Here is an 8,254-nt window from a genome sequence, read left to right as displayed (position 1 = left end):
TCAGGCTCCGACTGCCGCTTCCCTGACGTACGCCGAAGCCACTGCGAGACCTGGACTGCAGACCTACGGTCCACTTCACCCGCCTTTGCGCCCGCCGGTATCCCCTCCCGCTCGACCAGTGGTACAACGTGCAGGACCTCAAGACCATTGGCGCACGCATGACAGCCGTCCGATTTGTTTTTATTGAGGCCGTGCTGGACACGTGGTACGTCACTGTCGCCTACTTGCACCGAACGTCTCCAACAATGTGCCTCCATATGCGCCACGTTACCAACAACGGCGCAATTATTCGGACAGCTATGATTCTCCTCCTGCCGCTGAGACCGCCTTCTCCGCTCGCCGTTCACCATCTCCTCGCCGGCGCTCGGTTTCGCCCATGCACCGTCGGCGGAGCCCTCTGCGCCAGGAAAACTGAATATCGCAGTTCAGGAGGCAAGAACTGCGGTGTCAGCAAAATGTATAAGGCCTCATAGTTCACCGAAAAACGTTATTGAAATCGCAATAGAAGGAATATTGACGCTAGCCCTTGTCGACACCAGCGCTGCACTTTCAGCGATAGATGCCCGTATTTGCTGCAAAATTGGAAAAGTGACGACACCGCTTTCTGGATTATCCGTTCGGATGGCCAACGTGTAGCACGTCGAGCCATCCGGTGCCTGCACCGCTCGTGTCGTCATTCAGGAGGTTCTCTATGTCATCGAATTCATCGTGTTGCAATCTTGTTCTCACGACGTCATATTAGGAAGGGACATTCTCTCTACACATCATGCGATCATCGACTGCGCCGAAATTGAGCTGTTTCCGTTTTCGACAGATATTATCCATGCAAACGAGGACTCTTGTCGCAAAATCACCGTTTCAGAAGATACCATTATACCTGCCTGGAATTCTGCTCTTGTGAGTGTATCTTGTACCGCTGTAGATGTCGGCAGAGTACTCTTCACACCCTCTGAACTTCTAGTTCGCCGCTGATCACTACCACTGCCGTTCGCTGTTCTCGAGTTCATCACTGGCGTCTCTCTGATGTGTGTGTCAAACCCGTAGGTCTAGCCAATTACTTTACGCCGCCGTGAAAGTCTTGGCAGAGCAGAGTCGATCGCTGGCTTCACCTTCAATCTTTGGCAAAATGGACGACTCCGCTTCTCTTGCCGCACTCGAAGAATCGCCTCCTCAGTCGCTGCCGCGTTGTTTTACGCCGTCTGTTGCCAGTGACCTTACGGCGACGCAGCGAGCCGAACTTCTTCACTTGCTCTAAGGCTTCTCTTCCTCTTTTGACTGTCAAGCAACGTCACTCAGCCGCACAACGGCTGTTTCGCACACTATCGACACCGGAAGCCATGCACCCATTCGGCAGCGTCCGTACCGAGTATCGGCGAGCGAAAGACGCGTTATCGATGACCAGGTGAACGATATGCTCAAACGCGGTGTCATTCAGCCTTCTAGTAGTCCCTGGGCATCACCAGTCTTTCTAGTTAAGAAAAAAGATGGCACCATGCGATTTTGCGTTATTATCGAGGGCTTAACAAGATTACTCGGAAGGATGTATACCCGTTGCCACGTATAGACGACGCACTTGACTGTTTACAAGGAGCGGAGTTCTTTTCCTCCTTACATCTCCGCTCTGGCTACTGGCAGGTGCCCATGGCTGACGCTGATGTCCAAAAACCGCGTTTGTAACACCAGATGGCTTGTACCAATTCACTGTCATGCCGTTTGGTCTCTGCAACGCACCCGCCACCTTTGAAAGCATGATGGACGGCATCCTACGCGGCCCGAAGTGGCATACTTGTCTCTGCTACCTCGATGACGTTGTCGTGTTTTCTCCAGATTTTCCGACCCATCTTCGCCGTTTACATCAAGTTTTGACCTGTCTCCGGAATGCTGGTCTCCAGCTTAACTTGAAGAAGTGCCCATTTGCAGCTAGAAAACGGACTATACTAGGCCACGTTGTCTCCAAATAAGGCATTCTTCCCGACTCTGCTAAACTTCGTGCCGTATCCGAATTCCCGAAGTCCACTAACTTGAAAGCACTACGCAGCTTCATTGGACTATGCTCCTATAGTGTTCGCAATTTCGCTACTGGGATCGCACCCCTCAACCAACTTCTCCAAGGCCACAATGCACTTTCTAATTGGTCGGAAGCCTCTGAGGAAGCGTTTACCACTCTTCGCCGCCTACTTTCGTATCCGCCAATCTTGTGCCATTTTGACCCAAGCATACCTACAGAACTTCACACTGACGCCAGTGGTGACGCCTTGGTGCCGTGCTCGCACAACGTAAGAACACTAATGCCGAATACGTGGTCGCTTATGCCAGTCGTGCCCTTACAAAATCTGAGGTCAATTACACAGTAACCGAAAAAGAGTGCTTGGCCATCGTATGGGCACTTCAAAAATTTCGCCCATATCTCTACGGTCGACCCTTTGACGTGGTGACGGATCATCACGCTGTTTGCTGGTCATCTAACCTCAAAGACCCGTCGGGTTGCCTCGCTCGGTGGGCCCTCCGCCTCCAATACGATATCCGTGTCGTCTATCGCTCTGGACGCAGACACTCTGACGCCGATTCCCTCTCGCGCTTCCCAGTTAGAGCACTGCACGGGCTCGGGCTTACCCGAAAGCCCGAGGCCGGTCCGGCTCGTGGGCCGGGCCGGGTGGAACAGTTTTTTCACGGGCTCGGGCCGGGCTCGGGCACGGTGTGTGCTTTTTGACACGGGCCCGGGCCGGGCTCGGGCTTTCTAGTGGTGTACATGTAACGTACAGCGAGTTATTCTCGGGCGTCTCAACTCTGAAAATCATTATTTTTCGGTCTCGAGCCGGGTTCGGGCCGGTTTTGAGTCGGGCTCACGCCGGGCTCGGGCCTAAGATAAAGGAGTGCTGGGCCGGGCCGGGCGGGTAACGTAGATTCTTTCCGGGCCCGGGCCGGGCCCGGGTCTCGCCATAAAAGTTTTGATCGGGCTCGGGCGGGCCGCCCAACGTAAAAACGGGCCCCGGCCGGGCCCGGGCTGAAAAAATCAGCCCGTGCAGTGCTCTATTCCCAGTTACTTCAGACGCCAGTACTCCTACCGACAGTCATGATATCTCCCCACTTGACATCCTGGACATGGCCTCGGAGCAACGAAAAGACCCAAGGATCGTCACGATATTCAATATTTTGTCCAACACTCCGGCGGCTTCGGCAACTCGAGCGTTACGCCGACAGGCCCAGCATTTCGCCATCCGCGACGGAATTTTATACCGCTGCAACTACCACAATGATGGCCACACATGGCTCTTAGTCGTGCCCCGCCACCTTCGAAACGATTTATGCTCCGCTTTTCACTCCAACCCCCAGTGTGGTCACGGCGGAGTGTTGAAGACGTATACACACGGCTTCGCCTACGATATATACTATTGGCGCGGCATGCACACCTTCATCCGCAAATACGTTCGCTCCTGCATTGCCTGCCAGCGACGCAAATGTGTCTCGCACCTCTCCACCGCACCTCTCCAGCCACTTCCCTGCCCAGCTCCCCCATTTGACCGTGTCGGCATTGATTTATACGGGCCTCTTCCATCTACTGGCGCTTGCAACCGATGGATTGTCGTCGCCGTAGATCATTTGACACGATATGCTGAAACCGCCGCCTTACCTGCCGCATCAGCAAAAGACGTCGCCTCGTTCATTCTACACAATTTTGTTCTCCGCCATGGCGCACCTCGTAAACTGCTGAGCGATCGGGGTCGCGTATTCCTCTTGGACATGCTGCAGTCACTCCTATCGGAATGCGAAATTATTCACCGCACAACTACCGCTTAACACCCACAGACGAATGGCTTAACTGAACGATTCAACAGAACTTTTGGTGACATGCTATCAATGTATGTGACGTCAGACCATTCCAACTGGGATGCTGTACTTCCCTTTGTCACATACGCATATAACACTGCCTCCCAAGCCACTACCGGGTTCTCACCATTCTTTCTGCTTTACGGCCGCCAGCCCTCCAGCACCATTGATGCAGTTCTCCCGTACCGGCCGGACCCTGCTGACTGCCCACCTGCTGCTACGGTCGCTCGACATGCCGAGAAATGCCGACAACTTGCCCGTTCGTTGACGTCTGCTCAACAGTGTCGCCAAAAACAGCGTCATGACCTCAAACCACCTCCTCACCCTACGCCATCGACTCCCTCGTGTGGCTATGGGTCCCGCCTATTGCTGCTCCTGGTCTTTCGTCAAAGCTCCTTCCCAAGTACCACGGGCCCTACCACGTGGTTGCGCAAACATCGCCAGTTAATTACTTCCAACATTTAAGTGGTATCTGATATAGAACGCCAGTGGCACATTTCACATAAGGTCTGGTGTCGTTCTTCTGGCATCCCGACTTTTTGTCAACGCGTAATGCGCGGACACAGTCCAGCCAACTTTCGTGGCGCCGAGAAAACAACAGGTACTCCAAACCTATTTGCGACTTTCTTCAAATTGTGGGAAATTTTGTGGACATATGGCACCACGGGGGGCTTGCATCCTTTTTGGTTAGGCTTAGGCATATGCTTTTTGCCCTTCACCTTCTGGAGCAATGTTTTTGAGACGGCCCCTACGACCGAGCTCGGGTAGCCGGCTGTCTGTAGCCTCGCCAATTGGTTGTCAAAGCTAACCTGTATCAGGTGAGAGCACGACTTCATGAGGGCAGATTCAAGGCATAGAGTGGCTATTGCTCTTTTTACTAACTTTGAATCTGCCGAATCGTACGGCAGCAATTCCTTGTGTGCACGTGGGCTGTACTGCCAACAGACGTGGTTTCTGTCAAGAACTAAGATCAGATCTAAAAACTGAAGATTACCATGAGAAGGGAGTTCATGTGTAAATAGCATGCCCTTCCCATGTAGCCTAAAATCGCGTAAAACCTCCTTAATACACTGGTCAACGGTAAAATCATGGTTGCTTTTTAAACAAATTCAAAAATCAACGTATCTAAAAGCCTTAAGGTAGAACCTATCGTCAAAGGAACAGTGTAGGTCGCTGTCAATTGACTCCAAGAAAATGTCACAGAGCACAGGTGCGACGCCGGAGTCAATGCATATTTCTTGCCGCTGGACATACACGTCATCGTTAAAAGCAATAAAAGTAGACTTTAAATAAAATTCCAGCAAAACCATAAAATTGTCAGTAGACATGCCCACTAGATTCTGAAAAGCTACTGCGCCGTTACGGTCAATGCAATCCTTAACGGAGGCACACATTTGCTGTTGAGGCACTGAGTAAAACAAACCTACTACGTGTACAGAAAAAAACGTATGCAATAGAGGCGTTTCCTTTTAGCAATTGAATTACATCTGTAGAGCTTCTAGTCCTGAAAGGATCATCCACTTGCAATGCTTTCAAATGATTTAAGAGGAGCTGGCTAACTCACTGCTGCCAAGAACCTTTCTCGCTTACGATAGAACGGAACGGAATTCCTCCCTTGTGCGATTTTGCCATAAAAAACATTCTTAACGAAACACCTTTACAGTCACCTATTGCCTTGACTAACTTCGAAAGGTTAAGTTCTTTGCAAAGTGCTATTGCTTGTTTCTTGACTTTTGTTGCCTTTTCTTTTACTTGGACAAAGTTCTTTGCTACCGCTTGTTGTGCCTTGTCATTAAAAACACCTGCTGAGAAAACCACAAAGCGACCTTCCTTGTCAGACTGTAGAAGTTACAAAGAAAATGACCTTCAACTTCTACAGTCTGACAAGGAAGGTCGCTTTGTGGTTTTCTCAGCAGGTGTTTTTAAGCCTTAAGCTTCTACCTTAAGGCTTTTAGATACGTTGATTTTTTAATTTGTTTAAAAAGCAACCATGATTTTACCGTTGACCAGTGTATTAAGGAGGTTTTACGCGATTTTAGGCTACATGGGAAGGGCATGCTATTTACACATGAACTCCCTTCCCATGGTAATCTTCAGTTTTTAGATCTGATCTTAGTTCTTGACAGAAACCACGTCTGTTGGCAGTAGAGCCCACGTGCACACGAGGAATTGCTGCCGTAGGATTCGGCAGATTCAAAGTTAGTAAAAAAGTTGTCGCAGTTTCACCTGAAAGGCGAAGCATCAATTGCGATAGCAAACTTGTAGAGAGCTATACGGAGTAATGATATTAGCTTTATCAGCTGTATAAACTTGGACATGCAGCAGCATCGGCAACACGCAGAACTGTTGTCGACGCCATCGGCGTTTTGCCAGCGTTCGCTCAAAATGCGTGCGGCGTTGGTGACTGTTGCCGGAGCCTCTGATATAAATAGGCACTGCGTGCCGCAGCTAAACGTCGCCTCCCTTCCCTGCCCCTCCCCCACGGCCTCTCACTCGTCGGAAGAAGGCGCGTTTGCTCTACATACATGGTGATTGTGAAGGAGAACAGAGACGCCTACTTCTGCAGCCCTTAAGCGAGCACGGCGCAGAACGCGCGTTTGTTCTCCGCCGTGCGTTCACTCCCCGTGAAAGACGCGCCCCTCGCGCCCTTTCACTCGCACATACAGCGTTCGGCGCGCGGCGACGAAGGAAGGAAGGAAATCAACTTTATTAAAGGTCCTGCAGGCCACGAGAGCTTTGGGGCTCTCATGGAGCGGGCGTCTCCCACGACGGAACCGGGAGGTTGATCTTCCTGGCGGCGTCGTGGACCTGCTGGACGGCCCAGAGTTGGGGAGCGAGTTCTTCGCTCCGAATTGCTTCTTCAAACTTGCGCTTGTCCGGTTCGGAGTTTATGTGAGCTTGCAAGCACGGCCAGAGTAAATGATAGACGTTAAGGGATGTATTACAATTGGTGCAATAAGACTTGTCGTAGAGCTCAGGCATGTAGTGGTGTAGTCTGTTTTGCGTGGGGTATGTGTCTGTTTGTAGCATTCTGAGAGTAACCGCTTGAGCTCGAGTGAGCGTGCGGTGTGGCGTGCTAGACGATTTCTTCTCCAAATGACGTCATACGGAACCTCACGGCGACGGCGACGGCGACGGCATAAATCTGCTTTTGAGTGTCCATATAATTGCTATCGCAATAAAAGAGCAATAGCCACTCTATGCCTTGAATCTGCCCTCATGAAGTCGTGCTCTCACCTGATGCAGGTTAGCTTTGACAACCAATTGGCGAGGCTACAGACAGCCGGCTACCCGAGCTCGGTCGTAGGGGCCGTCTCAAAAACATTGCTCCAGAATGTGAAGGGCAAAAAGCATATGCCTTCGCCTAACCAAAAAGGATGCAAGCCCGCAGTGGTGCCATATGTCTCACAATTTGAGGAAAGTCGCAAATAGGGTTGGAACACCTGTTGTTTTCTCGGCGCCATGAAAGTTGGCTGGACTGTGTCCGCGCATTAGCCGCGTTGACAAAAAGTCGGGATGCCAGAAAAACCACACCAGACCTTATGTGAAATGTGCGACTGGATTGTATATGAGATACCGCTGAAATGTGGGAAGTCCTACGTGGGCCAAACGGGAAGATGTGTCAATGACCGGGCACGGGAGCATGAATTGTCAATCATAAACAAAGGTAATACGCACTTACCTGCGCATTGCATGGTTTGCTTGGCCGGCACGTGTGAGCCACTACTGCGGGACATTAAGATAATTGGCAAGAGTGGAGATACGTTACCTAGATAACTTTTGGAGGCCTATCACGTAAAAGAGAGAGGCACGAGTTGTATTAATGATACGTCTGTTTTTCTGTTTGACAACGAGATGCAGCTGCTAAAAACGTCACTGTAATCGCCTTAGACGACACTGACACGCGCATACGCATTTGTTGAGTCCCTCTTGCTCTGCTGTAAGAATAAAACAGTTGAAGTTCAGCGCCTGACCTATCGCTTCCTACTTTTCTGTTCATGTCTTTCTTTTGCTGTTCGCGCAACCATGCTTTCCTCAGTATCATCAGCGATGGAGCGATGGAACGAAAAATCTTAGGACTAACGTTAAGAGACAGGAAGAGAACGGATCAGAGAACAAACGGGGATAGTCGATATTCTAGTTGACATTAAGCGGAAGAAATGGAGCTGGGCAGGCCATGTAATGCGTAGGATGGATAACCGGTGGACCATTAGGGTTACAGAATGGATACCAAGAGAAGGGAAGCGCAGTCGAGGTCGGCAGAAAACCAGGTGGGATGATGAAGTTAGGAAATTCTCAAGCGCAAGTTGGAATACGCTAGCGCAAGACAGGGATAATTGGAGATCGCAGGGAGAGGCCTTCATCCTGCAGTGGACATAAAATATAGGCTGATGATCCTCGGCGAACAAAACACTCGGCTTTATGA

This window comes from Dermacentor silvarum, chromosome 7 (genome assembly GCF_013339745.2).
Source record: "Dermacentor silvarum isolate Dsil-2018 chromosome 7, BIME_Dsil_1.4, whole genome shotgun sequence".
Taxonomy (NCBI): domain Eukaryota; kingdom Metazoa; phylum Arthropoda; class Arachnida; order Ixodida; family Ixodidae; genus Dermacentor; species Dermacentor silvarum.
Note: the sequence above shows the minus strand (reverse complement) of the source record.